Source organism: Varroa destructor, unplaced genomic scaffold (genome assembly GCF_002443255.2).
Source record: "Varroa destructor unplaced genomic scaffold, Vdes_3.0 BEIS01000001.1, whole genome shotgun sequence".
Classification (NCBI taxonomy): domain Eukaryota; kingdom Metazoa; phylum Arthropoda; class Arachnida; order Mesostigmata; family Varroidae; genus Varroa; species Varroa destructor.
In genome coordinates, this window is record NW_019211454.1 from 38,775,960 (window position 1) to 38,800,940 (window position 24,981).

General features: G+C 40.5%; 1 protein-coding gene across 2 annotated transcripts in view; it reads right to left on the bottom strand.

Moving 5' to 3' along the window:
- LOC111244815 (voltage-dependent calcium channel type A subunit alpha-1-like) overlaps positions 1 to 24,981 on the bottom strand; it is a 190,395-nt gene that overhangs the window by 152,708 nt on the left and 12,706 nt on the right. For both annotated transcript variants that reach the window (XM_086974621.1, XM_086974619.1), the window contains one exon: positions 17,505 to 17,643. The gene's annotated coding sequence lies outside the window, so the exon portion shown is untranslated. The remainder of the gene's footprint in view (positions 1 to 17,504; positions 17,644 to 24,981) is intronic.

Sequence of the window (24,981 nt, forward strand, 5' to 3'; positions counted from 1 at the left end):
GTAATAATTTTCATGTAATATGTACGCATGTGCGTTTGCATTCGAATTAGCTATAGGTAACGTACGTTTGGAAATGGATGTTAATGTAGCCTAGAGAAAGATACGGTGCTGCACAAGGGTATGGTGATTTTTGTCTCTTTGCATGAGTACGGGCATGGCGTCTGTATTTTTTGCAAACGAAATAGAGATACTTGGCTAGATGTTGCACTTTGCTTGAGTTAGTCGCTCGTGTTCTGTTTTGCTATGTAAGAGAATTAAAAACGTAGAGACGGAGGAAGAACAGAGGAGGTTGAGTAATCTGCCGAAGCAAAAAAAATGAATGTAGTGCGCGGAAGGTGCGTCATCGAATCAGTTGGCTATAGCAATCCAAGGAATTTGGATTGAAAAACTCGATGTGGGAGTCGGGCTTTACGATCAAGCTTGTGGATACTACTCGGCATCGCGCCCAGCAACGCCGGCTGGGCTCAAATGACCTAGCTATACTAATAGCGAGCGGTGCTGGCGTCGCTTCCAATCCTGCGCCTGTGCGCTTATCGAGCCGGCGAGTCTCGGCGGTTTGCAGGCCTCTCTGCCGAAGGCCACAGAAGCTCTTAATTAAACTCTCCGTCGGTGGCAATAGGTTAATAGAACGATCGTTTTGTTCCCTTTATCACCCTTCCACCATCGCGCTCAACCTTTCTCATCGTATCACTCTTAGCTAGCAACCCTTTAACGCTGCGCGGGTCAGAACGTGGCTCACTCGTGCTTCAGAATTCGCTCTTCGTTCGCTGCGCACTCTTACCGCCTCCCTAGTAATACCAGTAGCGTAGATTCACGTGTATTTTCTACTGCATCATTATCATCATCATTGCGTTCTTGACCCACGTGAGCGTCTCCAGCATCGAGACACTTTTTGATCGCACGAGAAATATGATCCACAAGCAGAAAATCTAGATTCTCATTTTGCGTAACCCATTGTGAACTCTCATAAGATATAACAATAAAAGTTATTATTATTAAAGGAAATCATAATAATCATGAAACACGCCTTATTAATGCCCCTTCCCATTTTTCACCCAGATTTAGAGTTAATTCTTAAGTGTTTCCAATCAGTCACTAACAGAACCCATAATCTCCATTAAAATTGGATTGAACAGGCCTCTATCATGGATATTGGCGTCCTTTTTGCATATTTGGTTAGGTATTCAGTGGTGGAAGTGCTGTGATCAACATGGAAACGGTTCATTCAACCTGAGACAGTTACGCTTGGTACTATATGTAAGCACTTGCCTTCAGACCATCATCCGGCTTTCTTTTCGCACTTAGTGCTCGGTGATTTCTTGACTCAGAAATCAGAGCTCCTTCTTTTGTGCCCTGTATACTTCGAATGATCTCATTTAATTCTGCACTATGTTTTGTCACTCTACTTGGATCCCTGTACTAGGCTAAGCAATGCAAACCGTCCCTGCTTATCGTGGCGTCACAGGAGATGCATTTAAAGGCCTCACATAATGGTGCCCGCAACCTCAACCAGAAACCATACGGAATAACTTGAGGCTTAGTGTCCTACTTTAATATGTTGATGACGTGAAACGAAGTTGAATCAGACACGATTGAAAAGGTCGCATGCGGTTAAAAACAATCTTTTCTAAGAAAATCAAAAGAAGAAGGTGTCTTTTGTAATAACACTACATCTGAAGACGTTAAAGAGTGTACTGTTCTGAATAATCCCTTAAGGGACGTGAATCTATCTGTTCACAGCTTAAGATCCAGTGAGTTGGCCGAACCGCAGATGAAACGCGCAGCAAACTGGGACAAATTCCGTAGCGGCTCGCACTCTCAAGGCCTTCTTCTGCTCTCTTCCACGTCTATGTGCGCAATATATGAGTAAATCCAGTACACAGGGTACATGTATAACCATATAACGGAGATGTATTAGCTTTGGGAATTTTTGTGAGTGCTATGAGTTCCTTGAATCTTGAATATGTACACCTAAAAGTTCCAGATGTCCCTGCTTAACCTGCCTGACTCTCTAAGGGTGTCTCTGTTGTTGCCTCATATGCATACTTGTTTCTCACGTGGATTTCTACAAGATACTTCACATTCAGTGACCGTTGTACATAAACCACTTGCATCAAACTGTATTACATCTAATAAATCGGCTGCAACCTTCTATAGTACAACCTTGAGGTTCATCATCTAAGTACCAGAAACTGACAGAACTTTTGTAAAGCGACGGTCAAGTTCGAAGCACTAAAGCTAAAAGAAGGCTGGTTCTAACGGATCGCTCGACGATAGATCATTGACCAAAGAAGGTGGTTCAAGTAGACTTACGGTAAGTGGAGTAAGTTCCCTGCGCCTGAGCCACATTACCGGAATGAGGTCCAGCGCTCTCTCCCTTGCTTCTTCCAATATGATATCACGATGAATAGCATCGAATGTATTTCAGAAATGAATATTAGCCAAAAGCCGAAGTGGACTTACAACTATCACATAGACTTTTGCCCCATCAATAAAAGTTTTAGGTTCGCCCTTAGTCGCCACGCCAACTTAATAAACTATTATCGCGTTTGAAACTAATTTTTTGCTGAGTACAAAAGCGATGCTAGCAATTCAGATCTGCAAGCTGTTTTCACAGTTGGACTATCATTTCTGCTGAATAACTTTTTTTTTACTTTTAACGTCAGAAGCTTCACACAAGCATTGGTAGGAAAGAGGAAGTACGTGCCGCTTAAAATAGCTTCTAGCAAATTACAAGCTTCCTAAAGACATCTTTTTGCTAGTGTTGTAAATAGTGTTTTGTACTACGGTTAATATCCTGAAGAATTGCTGCCAGTGTTTATTGTGCCTCGCTTTCATGTTTTCAATGTCCAATGGATAACTCTTTTTGCCCAATGTCGTTTGTATGGCGGGCTGCATTCATTTTTGTTTTAATCAGAAAGAAGATGTGTTCCGGCCCTAGATAACCACCATTACGCTGCTAGACGCGCTTCAGACCTTACTAATAAGCCAGATTCGGCGTGTTTCCTGTTATTTACTATCGTGGGGTTTGCCTATTGACACTTAATGCTTATGCAATGTTCTGGCGCACTACAAAAAAATAAAACCGAAAACCCAACTAGCGCTAATAGATTTCAGTCTACACACAGTATCAGCGAGCACTACGTGGCCTGATGCGATAAGGTTCGGACTGACAAAGTCAGCGTGTTTCAGAAGAGCTGAAACAGCCTTTTTGAAACGTGGAACATGGTTTTCACGTCCACTGATTTAATAGAGAATGCGAGCTATCTGAGGCTTGCAATATCGGCCTCTTTGTATATAACATTGTTACATGTTCTATTTTTTTTTCTGTGTACAGGCTGTTTACTGACCAAATTGTATATATGCGCTTTAATATACCATATTGAGATAACAAGATACTGTTCAATCTTTTTTAAATTAATTTGAGTACAATAGAACATAAAAAGTAAGGTATGAGAAATACATAAGTATGTCATATTGAAATACAAAACTTTAGACCCATTCAATGGCAGCCTTGTCTCCAAAAAATTAGGTCACAATAACCCTCTGGATTGTGAGTGAGGGGCTAGGCAAAAGGAAGTGGCTGATTCCAGTGCATATCCTTAAAATTTCTCAGATATTATCCTATATACATACGTTCGCCCCATAGGGACGTTCAGATTACCTACTATACTTCAGGCTGTCCCTTAATAGCTCAGTGGGTAACGTATTTGCCTGCTAGTTTCAATAACCTTAGTGTAGTTTAGCCTCAGATATACTATATATATTTCGAGTTTTACGTCCTTCTAACAAAGCTTATTCGGTCTGTTATAGCAAGTTATATAATGACTAGATAAAAAATCATCGACGAAAAATTCTCCACTTCTGCGGGTTAAAAGAAAATCTGTAACCGGGCTTATGGCATCACACTCGCCTATCTGTGTATTATTTGTAAGACGAGCTCAGAGCGTCTGAATATCCGCTCTGCTTTTCGCAATCGTTTTGAACTGAATAATCAATCCTCTGTGACCTTTGCTTTTCTTGAAAAAAGAAAATTAAGTGTTGGAAAACGTGCATCCTGGTCTGCGTTAAGAGTAAAATGAAGTGTTCGTAAGTAGCGTTGTGACTACTGTTGAAGGCTAGGGTCTGAGTTAATACCGAGCGTCAATAACAATTTTGCTGTGGACGAAAGAGCTTTAAAAATAAATTCTAAAGATCTTCCCGCAGCGAATACAGACGAACACCTAAACAAAATCACCGTATGACTCGCAGGGTTGTTGTAGAAGAGTTAGGCATCTCCCATGAATCATCAGTTAAATGAAGCAAGGCTTACGATGATGGTTGTGTAAAAAGGCATGAACTACAAACCAATGTAGGCCAACAAATTTCTTAGAAGATCTTTAACGTACCATAATACGAACCATATCCGCTTCAACATTCTGTTACAATGACCTATGCATTTATGAAATGAAGCAAACGTACAGTTACCTCAGTGCCGCTTTAAAGATGAGTCTAAAAGAAATGAAGTTGAAAAATCCAATTTTAAAAAAAAACCGGTTTCTTCTCACCTGCGTTGTCAACTATCAGAGAACTCTGAATTAAGAATATGTGCTCAATGGTTATACGATCGCTAACGGCTACCGCCGAAAGGCTTTACGAAGATTGCGCAATTTGCCACCCAGATACGCTCGAACACTAACAGAATAAATTGAAAGACCTTCGTCGTGATGATGCATCGGCTCACACGTCGCGCGGCGTTTTGCGCAGAAAAATTTCAATTTCCATGTTCTTAAATTTAGCCTTTGTGACTATTCTCTTGGCCTGAAGCTAAAGAAATATTTAGAAGGAAAAAGCTTTCAAACGACGGAAGAAAAAAATTTAAATAACGTGAAAGCCAAGTTGAAGTATAATCTTGTGATTGAGTTCGCGCATCTTTAATAACTAGAAGAGAGTACAATACATTCACAGAATGCTCCGGAGATTGCTTCAAGAAAAGAATAAGGGCTGAATATGTATAGAGCTGGTATAGAGTCGCATCTTGATGCCTCTTTGATTCAACAGTCTGTGCATGAATTCAAATACTGACCATCGTAAGGAACACAGCGTAGCTTTTCTTTTAAATTTTTTTTATTACAACGGCTTTTTGGTTATTATTTTTTTAGTATTATCTATGTTCTTATTATAGATAACCATGTTCTAATAATCATCAGTCGTTCGCATAGGTGGACTACTGCGAGACATATTTGTAAGCTTTGTAGACGTAATAACCTAGTAACAAAGTGCACTTCATCATATGTATTCTCTTCTCTCAGCGAGTAATATCGTTTGGCGTGGCGACCGTAACATTTTGAGCACGTAACTTAATAATTTAAGTTACGTGAGTACGAGTGCGCTAGTCGTGTACCTGGCGTTACGAAAAGAGCAAACGTATTGAAGGTAACATTTCTGACATCGACATGAACAGAGAGAGCTTCTATGTGGATATCGTTGTTCAGTGTTTGTTCTGTTGATGATTAAGCCGGTAGCAAGATCGCTATCATAAGCCAGTTTAGCACGGGTCGCAAGCGCAAATATGGGCAGCAAATTTTTTTTACGGATATTCACCTTATAATAAAATATTTTTACCATAAAAAGAGGTACGATAAACCCGGTGGGAGACGTATAAGGCTTGCGTGGTTACAAGGTCGCGCGCGCGCACTTTATGGCTTCTATAGCGGTGGTACCTGGGGATGTGGCAGAGCCGGAACGAGGGAAAACTCCAGAGTCAGAGTAAAAAGATTAGAAAGTATTTGTGTTTAGATACGTTGATTATTAGCTGTGTCGAGTGTGCCGCGAGAGTTCAGTTGGGCCAATGACAGCGATTGGTTTGTTAGCGGATTAGCAACGGCTCTTAAAGTAAGACATGCATTTCGAGCAGCCAGCGACATGAACGAGCAGTCAATGATCGAGAAAGCCAAAATTGTCTGACTAAATGTCTAGGGTATCGAGCCCAGTTTAATTTATAAAACTCTTTCGAATTTATAAGGGCCTATGTATACTATAAACCTTCTTCGTATACACTAAATGTATCCACTGTCAGTACCCTCTTCCTTGTTCGTCAGTTCAGAGTATGTGCTACGTCTGCAAAATGTCTCTATAATATGTATGCTATTGTTACTCGTGTTCCATGTCTGTGGACATGTTAGGGCGTCGTCTCGTACTACCTTCTATTGTGGCGCATTGTTATCTAGCATTTTTTTTTTACTGGATACACACGTATCCCTGCTTTGTCCATAGCACGTTCAACTAATGACAAGTACAGGTAAACTAATAACTCTTTCTTATTAGTATTGGATCATAACTGGACAGAGAGAGAAGATAAGGCTAGAGAGTGCACCAAGCGATCATGATAATGGTAATAACAGCCGATAGTTAGGTTATTTATTGGGGACAATCGTAAACATCATTGTTTGGGGTGCATTAGTTATTACTGTTTACATTAACTGTGCAAGTGCTTTTTATGAGCGCGTGGTCATAGCGAAGTATTTGATCCTCCTCGCTGGGCCCCCTTTGTCTCACGTAGCCTTTCAATGTTTTTAAACGCTGGGAAAGATAGTGTCTCAAGCGGTCCACTTATAACTTTTATGTCAAATCCGCCGAAAGTCGGTCGATCGGTAATATTAGCATAGCCACCATGGAAAGGAAACATAACGCATTAAGAGCTTGAAAATCAAACACACTAGTTCTACTGTCTTATGAAAGAGCTTACAAGTAACATTATTACAATTGTGAATAAAAAAAAACATAGTCACTTGTAGTCATTTAAATACGGAGTTGTATATTAACAGAACCGGTCCACAAACAAACGAAGGTGGCTTTTGACCTGTTTGAACTCTCTGCTATTCTTGTCTTGGCAATATAATTTGTAGCCCTCGAGGAGAAGTTTAGTTACATCTAGCTTAGCCAAGCTTACTGATTCTTTGAGTCAGCACTCATTCGTCTACTGTCACTCATTGTAAAACCGCATGCTTCTACCACAGATATACTCAAACAGATCAACATGTATGCTTATACAAACATTACAAAGTTCTGCGTGTACAGAGCTCGGTCAGTTCAAACATGTTTACAAGCTAACGTTGAAATTTTGCACAGGTCAGCCAAATAAGGTTGAATTATTATGCGTTAGATGGTAGGACAATGGGGCGGTGCTGGCTTGCTCGATCGCTGGTCATGATAAAGGCCAATCTGATTCCGAAACTGCTACTAAGGCTCATTCAGTAAATTTCATCATAAATAACAATATATAAATAAAGTAAAATAAGTCAGCCTACACCACCTAAGAACCGAACTTTAGTTAATTTGTTCGTCTTTGCTGCTAAGCGAGCTAGCCCTGGGCCGACCCAGTACTTGCAACACACTCGTTATCGGAGCCCTGCACTAATGATCCGCTCCAAGAACATCGTTCGATTACGAAACAGTTATCGTTAGCTTGACAAGAAACTTGACCTGCCGGCCAAACAGTTCCTGTTACTTTTAGTTGCCCTTCTTTTTTTTTGAAGAAGTGTTACAGCTATATAGGTAAGCTGGCAGATGGCCAAAAACTCAAGTTCCGGTCGGGCCTGCCCTCGAAAGGAGTGCGAGTACGGAAGGCTAGCTCGGCACGGTGGAACTCCGGTGGGGCAAATGGTGTCGTCTACCATTTACCGCCAGTCAAACAACTGTAGCAGTACACTAAACTAGAACGTGTAAATACTGCCGTTGCTGACTGGTTTTGAGAACTATAAAGCAAAGAATTCGGTAAATTTTCATTTACTGCCACGATTTCTTTAGGCGGGGTTTAACGCTAACGTGAACTTTGAAAAGCATGTTCTGTGACTCTCTGAATAGAGCAAAAACGATTATGTATTCCCAAATACGGTTGTTGGCCATGACAATAGCACCACGATCGAGTTCAACTACGTTGTGAACGCACAGGTCTCTTTTTGCGATGCTTGAGAGTATTCTGGAGAACTGGGAGCTTGTGTCCATGGTTGCTGAAACAGGTAATCGTTCAATGATGCCAGATTATATCCTAAAATTGAAATCTTTTCGCCAATACCACTCTCGATATACCTGCGAAAACACTTTTCTGGTGTAATAGAGTATTTTACATATCTCTGTATCTGAAATGGCACAAACAGCCACCCTAGCCAAAAAGGTCTGTTTGCTGTGATTCAAGATGCACGTAAGTGCATTCGAAATGCGGCCGCCATCCACGAAAAATGCCTCTGTATGCCACGGTAATTGATTGCGCAATATTTAATATGGCGTGACAATCAAGCATTTTTTAGGTCCGCTGCAGTTACTATGGAACACGAGATCTATAGTGTCAGATAAAATCTCTTGGCAGTTTGAAAAGGTGTTATTTATTATTATTATTATTATTGAGACCCTCCTAGACTTTTGTCTCGTCCGGTTTATTTAGCTTGGAGCTGGCAACACTTGTTCCATTTAGGAAAGAATCAGGAGGTCATTTTTAGAGTTATTAATAATAAAGCTAATTCACCTAGCCTCATTTAAAATTACATATGTAAAATTGGATATCTGTACTTCGGTACAAATAGGTTTTTATGTTGTCTCTCCGTAGCGGAAGTGTTTTAAAGTAGTCCGGCAGCACCGCGTTTCATGTAGAACTTAAAATGCAAAAAGCTCTTAATTACCTCGCCCATGACCACGTGGCCTAATCTGATACCTCAAAAAATAAGGATAAACTTTCACGTTCGAAACATCCGTTTTGACTATGGGGAGTTGATCCTCCTTAGGCTTCTATGCTCCCGAAACAATCCGAGAAGTGCCGACCGTCGGCGAACTTCCTTGAATGGCGACTGAATTTTGAACTCTATTACGATCACGAAGAATCAGCGTCAAGATTTCCCAGTGTCAAGTCACTCTGTGACCGACGAGAATCTTTTACATTTTCATTTAGTACCAGTTTTTCCTTTATGCTTTATTCGTGCCCAATAGTTATTTGGTGATGAGAGAAGTTAAATGATGTCAGTAAGTATAGCCTGCTAGGGTCTGGCCTACGGCTGTTCACAGCCTACGTATCTAGCTACATTGCTAAATAAGTTATTTTTCGAGTTTCTATATAGCGAGAAGCAGCCGAAAAGCAATAACTTATGCAATGTTTCGTGCGAGGTAAAGGATCGTACTCAAAGGAAAATTAAATTATGAGTGCGTTCGTAGCTTTTATAACAGCGAAGAAGTGAGACTGATAGCTGAAATCGTTTGGAAAGCAATGAAATCTTATTACGACGTATTGTCGTATTGGATCCATCGTTCACTTGCTCTAATCCGCTAGCGTTAAGAATAGTCAGTGATGCGGACGATTTCGAGGCCGTTAGAGCCTTTTTTCGTGTAGATGGCTTATCATGTCCACCTATCCCTACGTCGAAGCAGTGGCTTACTATACAAGCTCGGGGATACGGTAAGGCAACAGGGCACGTACGGTTACGTTTGGCAGAGGTTATTATCGACTCCTGTGTACGCCCGTAATATAGCTGAGCTAATTTCGACATCGTATAGAGCTGATATGTCAATGAGAAATACATGTTGCTTTACAGACAAAAGTACTACCATATATAAAGGAGCACTCATTCTAAAGCCTCCAGTAATTTGTCTCAAAGGTGAGCCAGCCCGGAAGTCTATTGAACAGCGACATCAGTATTTGCAAAACTTCACTACGCCTAATGCACATGCTTCGTTGTATAATTGAGTTTGCTATTTGGACATAAATATGTGCTAAGCTTAGATCATTTAGGCATAGCTTATAAACTCTGCTCTAGAGAGTCTACTGTTGTTCTAAACTGTGTAATCACCTAATCCTGTGCACCTAATGCCGGCCTATAGCAACAGACTCTTATGTAGGACATCACTCCACTGCGAGGGCCACTCGACTGTAACTGTAGTTGAAACAATTTTCAAATTTCACGATAGCTGATAGAAAAGTTGGGCCTCTAATGTATTAGTGTGGTCGTTGTTATCGGCATTCGACGTTGAATCTGTTTACGGCTATTTACATGGCCATATATTGAAATGTTACATAATATAAGTACCAAAGTGGAAGCGATTACTAGATCCAAATTCGGTTAAAGCAAAAACCTTATATGTGGTTGCCCATTCTCCCGCTTACGAATCAAACAATCCACTCAAAAGCCGAATATATCGAAACGTCGCCTGTCGTTTAGCCGAAAGCTTAAACCTATTCAATCAATTTAGTTATGGCTAAAGCTTGCTTAATGAATAAAAAAAAAGCGTTCCAATGTTATTAAAGCGTATAAATATGTCTGTCTCATATAGATTACTACAAGACAACACGGCTAAGTGAGTAAAGAGAGGTTTAACTGCTTTCAAAGGTACGTCTATTCGGTGCTTTTTAACAACCATGAAATTACCTCATAACAAATCAGCCATTACAATGGTTTGAATATGTCTTAGCTAAACATTTTGTTCTTGGCTGTTGAAAGCAACTATTCCACCTGTTGAATTCTTCGATGGGACTATAGGTTTCACTACAGTCGCTTCACTCGATCAATGCCTTACGCTTTCTCACAGCGGTCACTGGATATACTTTTTGCCCATCTACTTAGATGCAAAACATTTTGCAAACAAAAGCGTTTTTGTCACCTAATATAGTTCCGCTTCGCTTTCAACACATTGCAGTTATGAGTGCGTCAAATGCTTACATGAGTCTCGTCATTAGCAACTTTTCATAGATCCAATGCAGCTAAGAATCGTGCAGCTTTGTCGGGAGGTGACCGCCAGCGACGTCCTCGACTGGTCAACTGAGGCCCGATGAGCCTGAGTCGAAAAACGAAAATCCTTCAGTGCCTCATGGCTCCCCGTTCTCTCCACCTTTCTTAGTCGTCCTCTTGTTTGTAGATAAGCAGCTGAACATGTTGCACTTGGAGAACGTCAGCCGCAGTCTGACAATTCTGGTGCGCTGCGAACACATCCGCAGCGTAGCAGTATGTCAGGGAAATTTTACACGATTGTGGAGTGAAAAAAAAAAAAGCTTTCGGGTTCTATACAGTATCTAAAATAACAGGTACTAGATACGAAGACAGACCATTACGTGCGCCCAACATCACGGACAGGTAGCAATAGTTTCACGTCTCGTTGAATCCTTGTTATTTACAGTTACTAATGCTATTATTAGCTGGTGAGTGCATGTAGTAAAATAGGACGGCTTTCGACTTTTAACTTGTTTAAATCTAAGTTCGATCCTATCTCGAGTTTTCTATTGCTTCTGCTCCACTGGCGGCGCAATTAGACTTGCGCTCGATAGGATTTGATTTGGAACAACGGATACGGACATTTATTACGTTTATGGGCGGATGAGGAGCGATGCCGACCGGGATGTATTAGTAAGACAAACGTATGAAATGCTTTATCTTCATTGTGACTTTTCATCATAAGATAATCCTGTACACAATAAACGTCTTCGTCACTCAGAGTGCAGTTTTTTTTCTCGTATATTTCGTAGGCGTTTTGTTACACTATTCCCATCGGATAGTCGAAAATGTATTTTGTAGCCATAATTCACTGCGATGCTTCTTGCATGTCTATTACGTATAATCATAGGAACCAAATATGTGTAGCCTATAAAAGGCCTACACGGTGATCGTTATTATACGAATGGTTATCGCGGCCGACCAGTATCTGTAACTAATTGAAGCTCGCTGGCTTTGCTTTTTTCTGACACCCATCTAGTCTTCGTTATCCGCTTCCGAGAACAAAAGCTGCTATACGGTAACTCGCACGATCCATGCTTATTGATTGCTTTTCTTTGGGCTGGAAACTTTTCAATCTCTCTGCAGCACAGAAATCACTGGCGAGCACTGATCGTATACAAGTTGACATTCAGTCATCGCCTCTGAAAGGATGGCATAGTGTGGAAGGTTTGCGCCCCTAAAGCGATCTAAACTGTTGACATTCCACTTTCAAACGCCCCCCCCCCGCATCGGTACCGCCCTTAGCTCTTCGTGAGGTGGAATCAGCAAAGCAAGCCCTTACGGCAGAAAAGTTTGCACAAGAATGACTAATTCAGCATAAAATTTACTCCTATTGAAGTTTGTGGAAATGGCTAAGCCGCTCTGCTGTGCGTTCTGTCTTGGTTAGGGAGACTGACTTTGACCTTTAGGTCTTGCAACGTCTGCCATTAGCGCACACCTTTCTTCCTTTAATTTAAATAGGCAGGAAAAGCATTTCGGGGGTTCCGGCTCTGCCCTAGTTTGTAGAGATGTTTTAAAAACTCTACCATAAAGCATGAGTCGAACTGCGATCAGAACGTATGTCACATGCACATACATACATCGACACCATCTGGTCGCCCGGCTATTAGCAGTCTTACGCCCGGCACTCAAATGTTCTGCCCAATCTTTTCGGCCGAGCCTCACCAACATTCTCCGGTCGGCGTTTCATATTTAAGGGCACAAAATAAGTAATGGCTAACCAGACTCTTGGTTAGCACAAAAGGCAACGAGAAGTAGATCGTTTACTATGTTTAGGTTAATCAATTAATTATGCAGAGAACATAATATCTGATCAATAAGACGGCACAAGATGTAGGCTGCAAGTTAGGAACTCACTGTCTGATGCGATGTTTAACGGCATTACCGGAGGTAAAATTCAAAATAGTCATATAAGTTAGCCGCTCGACACACTTCCGAATGATATTTTGTCATATACGTTTGTCTTCTATGCCATATTGCCGAGTTGACTAGAGATTATAAAGTCATTTAGACGTGCACCCTTCCAACTAAAATCTAAAAAATAGCCAAAGAGATCTTAAATTAACGTAACAACGTTCAATTGAGATATACAGTTGTCCAAACGTTTACGGCCGCTGTTTATCGTGATTGTCTTCAATGAATTTCTTGGCTGCGATCACATTATGTTCCAATTAGAAACGTATTTCTTGCACACACATTTATAGTTTATATGCCAGTAGCTATGTAGCTGATTTTACTTAACCCTTTTTATCAGTTTACTCTAGAAATGCTGTTAGAACTAATATCAATCAGCATGTTCCAACAATTATCGAATGGCGTGTCGTTTTGTATGTGTAGAACCGTGTAGAAGGAAGACGCCTCTTTATTTGCTTTCCCAGCATCGATATTTCGTACCACTTCAAGGGATTTTTACATCAACACGGCACATAGTGGCACAAAAATCGTATCCTTACCCGGCCTATCGTCACTTCGTAGCACGATTACCTAGATTCGCGAATGGAAAAGTGATTATCGTCAGCTCGATGAGTTTATTTTTTTATGCGGGCTAGAGGTAGACGCAAAACAGTCCGTTCCAGAGAAGACTGAGGGGTCTTGGCTTATTCTGATCCCGATTACCTCGAAAGTATAGTAGTACCTCTCTCTGTAGTGTGTGTTAGGTGCTGGGTGGACGCGGCAGGAGATTACTTTGATAAAGTACCTTTAGTTGTTATCGACCTACAGCTTGCTCGTGGCGTCATTGTTGTCTCCGCACTGCGCATCAGGAGCCTAGAAACTGCCATTCTCCCTGGCAGCCGCAGAGGCGGAACACACAGATGCCGTTGAAATCAAGGGAGAGTATCTTTATGGAAATATTGAGTTATGATGTAATTGGGAAAATGTCATTAAACATGTAATAGCTCTTCGTTTTATCACTCTCCATATTTCACAACTACGTGTGCATTCTATGGTCGTAAACCCTTTGAACGTAGCGGAAATTTCTTTGTCTGTACGAAACTAATATACTCAAGGTTTATGAGGATATCTACTGAAATCCAGCAAACGTACAAACCTATTTCTTTCGAAGGTAACGTTTAGATCTTTTTTTTTTACTAAGGGCTGACGGTGTTCAGTGCTAATACTCACAGGAAGGACTAATCACTGCTGGCGAAACGATACGTCTAGGAAAACTTGGAGCACAGCTGCCGAAGATCGAACGCAGTCATTTTGACTTGAACGTAACTTCTATGTACTATCGAATTAGGCACAGAGTAGCTAGTACGGATAGCTTCGGTTCGAATATACATGCAGTATTAGGGTCAAGAAAAAGTTTTGCAAATTAATGGTATTGACCCAACACGTGCCACGAAAGGACCGTTGGACCAGAAAAAAGGACAGAATATTGGGCCAACTGAGATCTTTGTTCGTGCTTTAACGACCTGTATAACCTATCGTAGGCCAATGGAGCCGGAATTAGAGCTGTACATCTTCTTCACTTACAATTTACACAACATCGCCATTTTGTGGTTGGTATAGATTGAAAACGATATCCAAACAGCGATAGCTCGATGTGCGTGTTGTACCGTTAATTAATCGTTCTGTTCGAAATGACAAAACTACAAAGTCACGTATTCATCGAAATACGAAAACGTAACTCAAGCCGACCATATGTCACATAAGCCTTTTTCAAGATGTGGTGTTCCGCAACGTCCTGAAGCGCTGGTTTAGTAAATAGATCATTTGTCTGAACTGCCTCAAGATTACGCACTCTCTAAAAATAACCATACGTATTAGGTGACCTGTGTTGCCATATAGTATTGCATCGGAGGAGGCTGTGAATACTAGAAATGTTACAGTTACTAAATTGTCTTAAAAAAAAAAACAATGATGTTAAAACATACAGTCTTCACTTCCTCAAAATGTTATGGATCTAAATCTGTCAAGTCAACGTTAGTAGCATGGTACACAGCTCTGCCAGCAAATCACAGAGAAGGCTAAAAGTTTCTCAACGCACTCTGATTGCATTAAAATTTCGCTCGAACCACATCTGCCAGCGATTTCCAGTCTGCCTGGTAGGCAGCTGGGGGCTCTCGCTCTCGTTTACCATCACTTATGTAGGCATCCCAAAAACGAATCACCTGACGTCTCGATATTGACCGTAACGTTAGCACATTTTACGATAGCAAAGCATAGGGAAGGAGCTAAAAAAATCTATGTATATACATTTCTTGTCAAAGCGATCTCTATATATATGCGTGTTCGAAGCTGAACCAGTCGGTGACTAATGGAAAAGTTAAAAGCATGCCCGGAAACGCACGCGCACGGAGATATAGACTGAAATGAAAAACGAAGTTCATTGAATCTTCCCTAAATATGAAGCTGTGTTGAAAACATTTGTCCTAGCTGGTGGTCGATTTTCTGCATTAATTTCATTAGCATAGCATTGCCACACTGTGATGACTCATATACACTTATGTAGTATAGATACCAGCATACGGCAACCCTGAAAAACGTACCCCACCCAAGCTAAGCTTTAAAATATAAACGATTGATTAATCAGAGAACGGTCGGCTGTTTCGCAAGGGGCAGCAGATTCTATTTAGTTTTCTGTTAATTGCATTATTGGCCGGCGGGAGCGTAGGCTACGCAAAAATTCTTATACCCAATTTAAGGCAAATATTCTACAATAACGGCATAATACTTTAAATACGATAGTGAGACTAGGTTCCATTCGCTCAGCAATGATCAGTGGTCGGAGCCGCAGTAGCAACCGGAGCCCAATGCAGTCGCTGAGTTTAACCCTAGGCCTTCTGTTACACTAACACAAAAAAAACGCCACGAACAAAAACGCAATGGCTGTTTTTCAATCCTCATAGTAACTTCACATCCTTGGGTATATTTTTAATAACAAAACACGTCTTTTTCTACGCTTGTATGTTACTAGCAAATCTTTCCTGATACCGTCACTTAGTGCTACATTTCCGCTATCGAGCGAGCATTTTAAAGTAGAAATCAAAAATTCGTCATTCTATTAAAGAGTCTACAAGCGTACGTAGGAATAGATGCGCTGAACTTCTCACTTTACTGACCTATATAACAATCCGACCTCTAAAAATACCGTACACGCCCATAGCGTTTGAGCATGGAGCTAAGTGGAAAATGGCCGTCTTCGCCTCGAATTTATTGTATAGATGCGCGACAATAAACCGAATACAGTAGAATGTTTGAGCAGTTACAAAAGGTGATTCCTAGGTCTGGAGGCATTACCAAGTGTTTCTTAACAAAAAGTTCGACTGACAAAAGGCTTTTCAGAAATGCATATGTAAGCTTAATAACACGTGCCCACTTAAATATATTACGATAATATAGCGGGTTTAAGCATAAATAAATCAACTTCGGTATTAACGTCATAATACGTGGATGCAGGAAACGTTACTATATCGGAGCCTCTATTTGCAAAACTTCATAGTTTTTTCGCATGTGGATGCTTTGTGAAGCTAGAGACCCCTTGAGATTGAACGCCTTTGTGACTGGTTTCATTATCTTTAAACAAGTCGTCAGCAAATTCGACGAGGAGATAATGTTGCCCATGGAAACAGTCGCTATTAGCATCTTAAATTCTACGGTGGGAGTTTTGATAGCTCAGCATGCATCCACGTAGTACTTGAACGCTTAGTCTGCACACTTACGCCGGCTTTGCTTTCTAAGTTATGCTCACGATAACTTATTTGTTTGCATATAAGTTACTGCTTTCGATGGAAATGCTATCTTATCTTGACCTAATCTAGCTTTAGTTATTGTTGTTAATTGAAGGAGATCGTAGAATGTTACTTCCACGCCAATCGAAGGTTCGTCTGTACGGAACGATCGAGCAATATCTACTGCCTTTTTTGTGTTTTGTGTCCTGACAGGTAGCATTCGGCCTGGCCAGAAGCGACCAATTAGGCTAAATCTAACCGAGACCTTCTTTGTTGCTTTACACGGAACTGCGTCAAAATCCTTCATCATCCGTTTTTAACACGAGCCCGCAACTATTCACAGTGAGTTTCCTTAATGGGGACAGAGTGAAAGTAGGTTAAGGAGAAGAAGAAAAATAAATCTCGCCTACAAGGAGGTGAGTGTTTTGCGGCATATTATCATGTGGGTCCCTCCTTATGATGTTGATACAAAAGATGGCATCTTCGTACCACTTACGACTGATTCTTAGAATTACAAATATCAGTTATCCGGAAAGGGCGCACCCACATGCACAATATATACGGATCCTTTAAATAAGCTTAGCGCTATTAATCAAGATTCGGTAATAATTGGTGCTATTACCCGAATTAAGATGATCCATGGTGTTTAGAAGGCTATACATAATGTATTACTCGCTTGTCTATGTCGTCGCTTGACAGAACTAATAGCCTAGATACTGCTTAATAAATTATTATGAAAAAATAGAACCTATAAAGCAGCCTTGCTCGCTTGTTGTACAGCAAGCAGTACTCTATCACCAGGCAAACTGTTCCTTAATAGCTCTCCGATAGATTTACCCCGTCATATGAGTAATATATACGGCTTGTTTTTTTTAGAACCCTTCTTCCTACATTTTGCATCATTCAACAAGTTACTGATGTTTTTTAAAAGCTTCTGCTAAGTTTTTCACAAATGCGCAAACCTAATTTCAAGCCGAAATGTTGTCGTGTTCTACAGACGATTGTTGTCAAGGTAAGTATTTTTGATAATTAAAACCGGATTTGATCATCCTGGGCGGGTATAGGTCGATATCCGCAAGAAAAAGGAGGAGGAACAAACCTTTCAGGCGTACAATTAGAAGGCTTCCGAGTGTTGAGGTATTGCTTTTTTCTCTATAGCAGTGATTGCCCCCTCGGGAGGGGCGACTGTTAAGCGGCATCCCTCAGGGATCTAACACTCGCCGAAACATCTTTTCTCCCTGAAATCCAGAGGAAGAACAGATAGCAAGACTTAGATAGGTACTTGAGTTGGGCTAATATGAGGACAAGGAGGGAGTAGAGCTTCCACGCGTCGGAAGTTCGAACAATTTTGTTCTGTTTAGACAATCAATAGGAGCCATATCAATGTTGTCTGTTTAATCCTTTTGCCTTAATTATTTTAGATGATGGTAGCGAAAATGACGGCACAGATTTAGAGCGGAGCGCACTAAATTCTTGCAAGCAATAAAAGATAACAAAACCTTCCTTTCCTGCTTCAACGTTCTTACTTTTACGCCAACTAACTAACTATATATTATCAAAGACTGTACGATGTGCGTTCACAGCGATGTGTATTCATAAATGTTTAAAAATAAAAATATACAGAGTAAGGCATCCAATATGGTACTTTGTATGCCTCGTTTCTGAGGCTGTGTCTAAATTAAAGCGAGTATTTCAATGGAGTTCCTAATACGCGCTAATAATGTCAATTCTGACGGTCATGTGTATTCAGTATAACGACCAGTCACCGGGATTGCAGCCTTACATTCTGGATCTCAATCACTCACTAATCATTTTTAAACTATTTTTTCTTGAATCCGCAACTTTTTAGTAGCGCCTCGACCGGTATTGACAGGTTTGAGCTCGTTAAGGCGTAGCTGTATGCTACATACAAAAAAATCCATGAGAGCTAAATTTCGAGTTGATGAAAATCTCGAAAATATAAAGACCTAAAATGGCCAAGAAATTCAAAAAGACGCCAAGGTCTAAAAGAGACGACTCATTGGAACTTACATAGATAGTCCAACTGACAATTGATATATTCCTTTTTAAGACGGGCGCTTACTTGCTTATCAAGAATCCAAGTGTATCAAAAATGCACTTCTGAACCTTTTATGTGTGAAGCCCTCTTACGGGTCCTCCGGTTTGCCTCATGCAAGTCTTTCTCAATTTTTTTAGAAGCCACGTGAAAACTGGCAATAACGTAGAATATCAACTTCAAGCAAAAAACAAAGTGTTTAATTTTAGTGGGGGTTCGTCCAACGTGAGGAAATTAGATAATGGCTTGTGGTTTGCTCGAATTACGAAAAAGACGTTACGTTTTCCACCATGATGGGTTTGTTGTGTTTTTTTTTTCAAAAAACAGACTTTAATTTACTATTAGAGACGGCAAACGGACGTGTGCATGTTATCATAAATGACTAGCCAGGACAGTTTCAAGTTAGCTGACGAATCCTCGTAATGGTGCAGTGTGAGTACAGGCGGTAATCTGGCTGTAAGGAAATGTTGGCAAATGTTGTTTGGGAAGTAGCGTCAACAAATAGCATAAATTGTGTAAGCTTAAGTAGAAAAGCGTGCGAAGATCACCATCGGGGCCACAGTAAGATCATCACTTGTCATGACTATCATACATACTTCATTTCCGTTTGATGGAATACGCCACAGCGATACCCGACGTAACACTCGAGATATTCAAATTTTTGGCGCCATATCCAGTAGATTTCTCATTTTAAATATGCGATGGCTCACGGTGCAAAACCCCATGCAGTGTTTTATAACGCTATCTTATAACACATTGTTGAGGGGTTTTATAGCACTAAATGTGATTGTTTTTTGAATGCTAGAAGCCATTATTTTACAAGCTATTAGTATGAGAATACAAAGGATGCAAAACTATTTAGGTCTACTACGGCTAGTATTATTGAAGTCGATTACTCCCTTGCACGAATAAAAAATTTAGTATGCTAGGCTTCCGTATATGCATTGAAATAGACCTAAATAGCCCTTGTGCACGAAGAGCTTTGTTTTTGCTTATGTCTGCTTTATTTCCAGCTAACTTTTTTGGCGAGCACCGCTGTTGTGAGTTTCCCTGAGATACTTAGTTCAAGTACTAGAAAAATTAAAGAAATTCAAAAAATATACATGACACAAAAGACAAAAAAGAATTCACACCCTTGTGAACGGAAAGCCTCCGTATATTTAAGTCAGTTCGTAATGTACAAGCTCTGAGCTAGCAATGCACCAAATAGTTGAGGCAAAGAAATCGGAATGGTTTGAAAAACCTACCACCAGATCGTGAGGTCACAGAGTAATTTAAATGTACGCACTTCTTGTTTTGGGTTTTATTAATTTGAAAAAAATCACCCTTACCTAATTTGTGTTTTAATCCAGATTTGATACATGCTTCAAAATTATATCTAATAATCCATCAACATAATCTGAATCAATAAATATCGCCTAGAAAAATATGTCTGCCACACAGATCTGAAATCCAATAAAATGTTCGTGTCTCATCTAATGTAAACAGGAATCTGGCTGTAAGGAAATGTTGGCAAACGTTGTTTGGAAAGTAGCGTCAACAAATAGCATAGATTGTGTAAGCTTAAGTAGAAAAGCGTGTGAAGATCACCATTGAGATCATCACTTGTCATGGCTGTCATATCTAGATCTGTCGATCAAAAAACCTCGCGTGTGAGCGGCGAACGAAACGATACAGCTCACGTACTATTGACCTGTCAACTACAAAACGGGCTAGTTTGTATCGCGTCTATACTTGCATACAGCGGCTTCGCTGCTAAAAAGGCACGAATGGATTCATTAAGTAGGAGCTATCGTATCCTTCGGGTGAAAGCCAGCTGGAATCTTCACTCGTAGCTTTTTCTGCATTCATGCATATAGATGCACACACACACACACTTACCAGCAATCATAGATGGATATAGCGAAGCCATATACGATTATAGCAAAGATCTGTAGTTGCCGCTACCCCTTCGTGTTCTTTCCCTTACGCTAAGCCGTACTTACTACAACAGCCCAAGTTCTCCTTCAGGTGCACCTTCTAGGCTTGACATTTGCAATACATATTATCAACGGATGTATCGCGTTCTGTGAAGCCGATGTTGTTCCCAAAAACGGATACTATTCATTACTCCTAAGTTCGGTGTTCTTTAACTTGCAGTTTGGCAGTGGCCTCTAGAGGTGCACCAACTTCGACGCTTCGTACGTCGCAGATTCAAAACAAAAAATAGCGAAAGGACAATGGGTGAAAGGAAGAAAAAGACGTGAAAAAAACTTCTGTTGGCGGTAATGATTTTTGATCATCGGCTCGCTGGTATTGGCCTAGGGGTCAACGGAAAGCGTAGATACTTTTAGTATACTAGCACCAGCTAACTGTGAAAGTATTTTCGCAGGTAGGTAGACCCAATGACGAACAGAAATCGATTGACCACCGTTCGGCTGGATGGGCGCGAAAACGAATGATGACGGCGTAAACCAGTTCGCTCAGAGTCAGATGCACGTTGTGCAGTGGTCTAGGCTCCAAGTGTTGGATCAATAAGGCTATATACTATACGTCACTATACAAGAATGCTTAACGAAATGGTCAGATTGATCACAACTGTTAGGAAACGTAAAAAAATCAGCTTCCAGACGACCTAGTACTTAAATACTAAGTTGAATGTCAGACTTTTTTTTTTCTTTTAGCATATCATAGACCACAGATTATAAGCAGGAGTAAGAAGTTAAAATTAAATAATCTGAGACTTCACTTACATTATATATTGCCTCTACGTGCGTAACTCGGAATTTTAAAATCGAGTTAAACGTGTTTAAGATATAGTGGACCTTAACGTTAGGCGTTTCTTTGCTTTTATATTGAAACATGGTAAGATGCTGTAAATATTCAAAAGATTATTCTCGTTCTCGAATACATTCATAGGGATCCAATTTACATAGAGCTAGGATTTTTCTCTCAAAATACACTGTAATGGATCTCACACTAACAGATAACGATACATCGCGATAATTTCCTATTGCCATCGATTTAAAATGTAGCTAAATGTAGACGTGCCGAACGATATTGACTGGTCTTTCTTAATCATTCTCGTCTTATGAATGTTGTTCAAAGCTTTTTATGATGCCCGGGGTTGTCTTTTGCGACCCTAACAACAGGATCCGTAAGGTAAAAAAGACCACTACCGACTTGCTAATTGGGCGAATTCACACTTCCGGGGAGATTTTCTGTATGCCAGATCTCGACCTCGTGCCCGCGTGATAGCTTGACGGGTAACGTATTTGTCTGCTAATCTTAGAGACACTTTATAGTTTAGGTCTGAACGTGAGCATAGACAGGCTTCGTTTCGTGCTGGGAGCCAGTCGTTTAGCCGTCCGATGAAAGGTCGAGCGGTAATACCAGACACATAACTCTTAACACAGAAAGGTCCCAATTGTAACGATAGTTAATTCAACTGGATTAGTGGACGAACTTTGCAATAATACATCAGGGCACGCAAAAGCTCATGCGTTTAAACCATCTCTCTACGCTATTAGCGTCTCATACAGTCGCAAGTTGCTCATTTCTGTTTAACTGACAATTAATGATCCATTATTACGCTTGCATTTATTAAGACACACAACTCCTCTTACATTTGCACGCAATATAAAACATCTGAATAGCTCTTTCAAGCTTTGGACATGAAAAAGGATTTTTTTTCCCACATGTCATTGTCAGCGTAGCGCTTTCAGTATAAACCCATCCGCCGTAAATCTTTAGAATTATTTATGGCATTGTCTATACTCTAAAAATATAATGTTCATAGTAAAACCTCACCATAGCATTATTTCATATCCACACTAAAAGCATCGTCAACCAGACGAGTGTTTTGTTACGATTGATTTCGAGACACCCTTTTATATTTCTATTTTTAAAACTAAAGCCTTATAACTGAACCGTGACTTAAGGTAACCCGCAGATAGTATTCGGAATGTTGCATGGAGGTAGAGACTGTTCTACATGCATGCATGCATGTAAAAATCATATATGCACATTTCCATTACATGTCGAGCCCTGATGAAAATAGGCCCCTTGCAAGCTGTCCTGTTTCAGGACCTGTTTGGTAAATGTTCTTACTTAACATCTGCGCCATTTTCAGAGTCAGATTTCAAGTGTTTCCTATTACAGTGCGCGGGGTTTAAGAACTACTTGACATATATTGGCAGTATCCTAAGCATTGATTTACGATTAACAACGTTCTACATAAATAAGCACATACTTCGGCTTGATATTCGAATCTCTACAATGCTTCAGACCGCGTTTCGTAACAGATAACTAGAGGTGAAGGCCGAGCACTCTAGCACGAAATCTACCTAAAACATATCAGTTTGACTATAATAGATTAAATGTATTTTTTCTATTGACCTTGTTCTGGTTTTAGGTATATTCGCTTAACGTTAGCTAACCTTTCAGTGCTTGCATCGTCGTCACAATGCTCGGTCCGCAGTATGTTTCAAGCTACTGCGTTTTCGAAAAGTCTAATCAAAATGACGTTTTACATTTGGACACACTCGGGATCCGCTTGCACGTCTGCGACGCTTCTAAACCAATTGTTAAATTGCTTTTTCTCGCTTTATCTGCTAAAACAGCGGCCAGTTTTTCGATTCGAAGTAGATTAGGTTACCGATAGGTGGAGTCTCCTAAGGGAGATGGGTGTTTTCCATGTAGAACTTGCGCTAGATTGGCTGTAAATTATATCTAATTCCCAGCACAAGCTGTATGTGAAGTGAGACCGCGGCATACAGCATCTGCTGTCAGCGCCACTATAGCGAAGAGGACTCAAGCTGGCCAGATGCGTTCCCTCGTCCAATCTGGGCAAATATTGTCTCCTGACAATGAGACACAGGTCAATTATCAGCTAGATAAAAGTATGGCAAATTAAGCAATTTAAAAAAAAAACTGTTCTTTTCTGTTTTTTTTACACCTACGCTCACCTACACACTAATTATATTAGCTGTTACCTGTACAATGTCGCATTCGTATGCAAGAGATTTGTCTGTTAGTGAAAAGAAAAACTGAAATTATGTACGGTCACGTTTCCGTGAGAAGTAAGCCCTTCACTGTGAAAAGTATTATCTTTTTCTTCAGCCAGGACGTTAAGTTGTTAATTAAACTAATGGACCTTCTTCCACAATGGTCTTCTTTGTTCGTACGTGGACCTTGCTGGACCCAAAGCAAGTTTCTACAATCCCAAGATCCCGCTGTTACTCGTTTAACGATGGAGTGTTTAAAACAGAATTGCTTACACCGACAATTATTATATACGCGCGTGTAATAGGATGCTAGATAAAACACTGCTTATAATGTACAGTTGGAATACGTGCTTACTTACTTTTCGATTAATCAACCCCTCCAAACGGTGCCAAGATAACTTCCGTAGCCTATGGCTGTTACGGCATTAATGGACAGGTAAAAAAAACTTTCATTCGTCGCAGTGGCTAAGTGTGGCACACCGGAGGAAGCCCATTACGAGCGGATGAATTAATAAGAAAGCTTATCGCGTGGCATGTAAAGCCCGAGCTCCGCACAATAAGTAGAGACCAAGTACCCGGCATCCCCAGCCTCACCGTCACGGCAATTAAGACGTGGTACAGAAATCGCCACGGGATCTTCAATCGGGTGCCCTCTGCTCCACATTGATCTCTAAGCGATCCCGATATGATACTCAGAAACAAAATCTAAAATCTCTCTGTGAACTCTTTCTAACCTGCGCTAGTATTGAATATTAGATTCTAAAAGTTGTTATGCAGCGAATTAGTTCTGGGAATTAAGCGATGTTGATTGTATTTAGCATGGACTAGTAATGAATTCACACGTAGATTTAGGTAAGTGCATAGATATTTTTCGAGCTAGTTAACAGCACTTTGAAGCCGTTAACTTACTAATCGTGGTCGGCTGACGTCTGCACTCACGACGATTGGACATTCATAGGTCAGACGCTCGTCCTTTTTTCGGACAGTTCCAACTAATTTATACCTGAGCAGCGATCTAAACGCAATTTTTAAATGCTTCATCACTTCGAGAAACTATTATAACTAAGGACGCTACAGCGACGGCAAGCAAACGCAATCCTGTATTTTAGGTAGACTTCGCTACTCTATCCAAGAAATCTTAAATATGTATGCTCGTTAACCATGTGGATACCTACGGCTTTTTTTGTGATTTGAAAGAATTAAACGATAAAAGCAGCTAGTTGAAAGAAGCTAGTTAAATCGGTCTCGTAGGTCGCGCATATTCTGTTTATGAGAAGTGGGCTCAGGCTTGCGACGATTGCAACTATTGGTTGGGTTTAGAATCTTCTAAAAGCTAAAAAACCGACAAATGCCACTGAATAGCCTGTTATTATCAAACCATTACATCATATTAGTGTATACCTTTTATCTATTCTGAGTTACTATTCTGAGACATCTATCTGCGCATCGTCGCTTCACACGCAACTCCATTATACGGAATCGCATTACAGCAATTGACTTGTACGCAATATGTTGGAAGTTGAGATCGTAAAGTT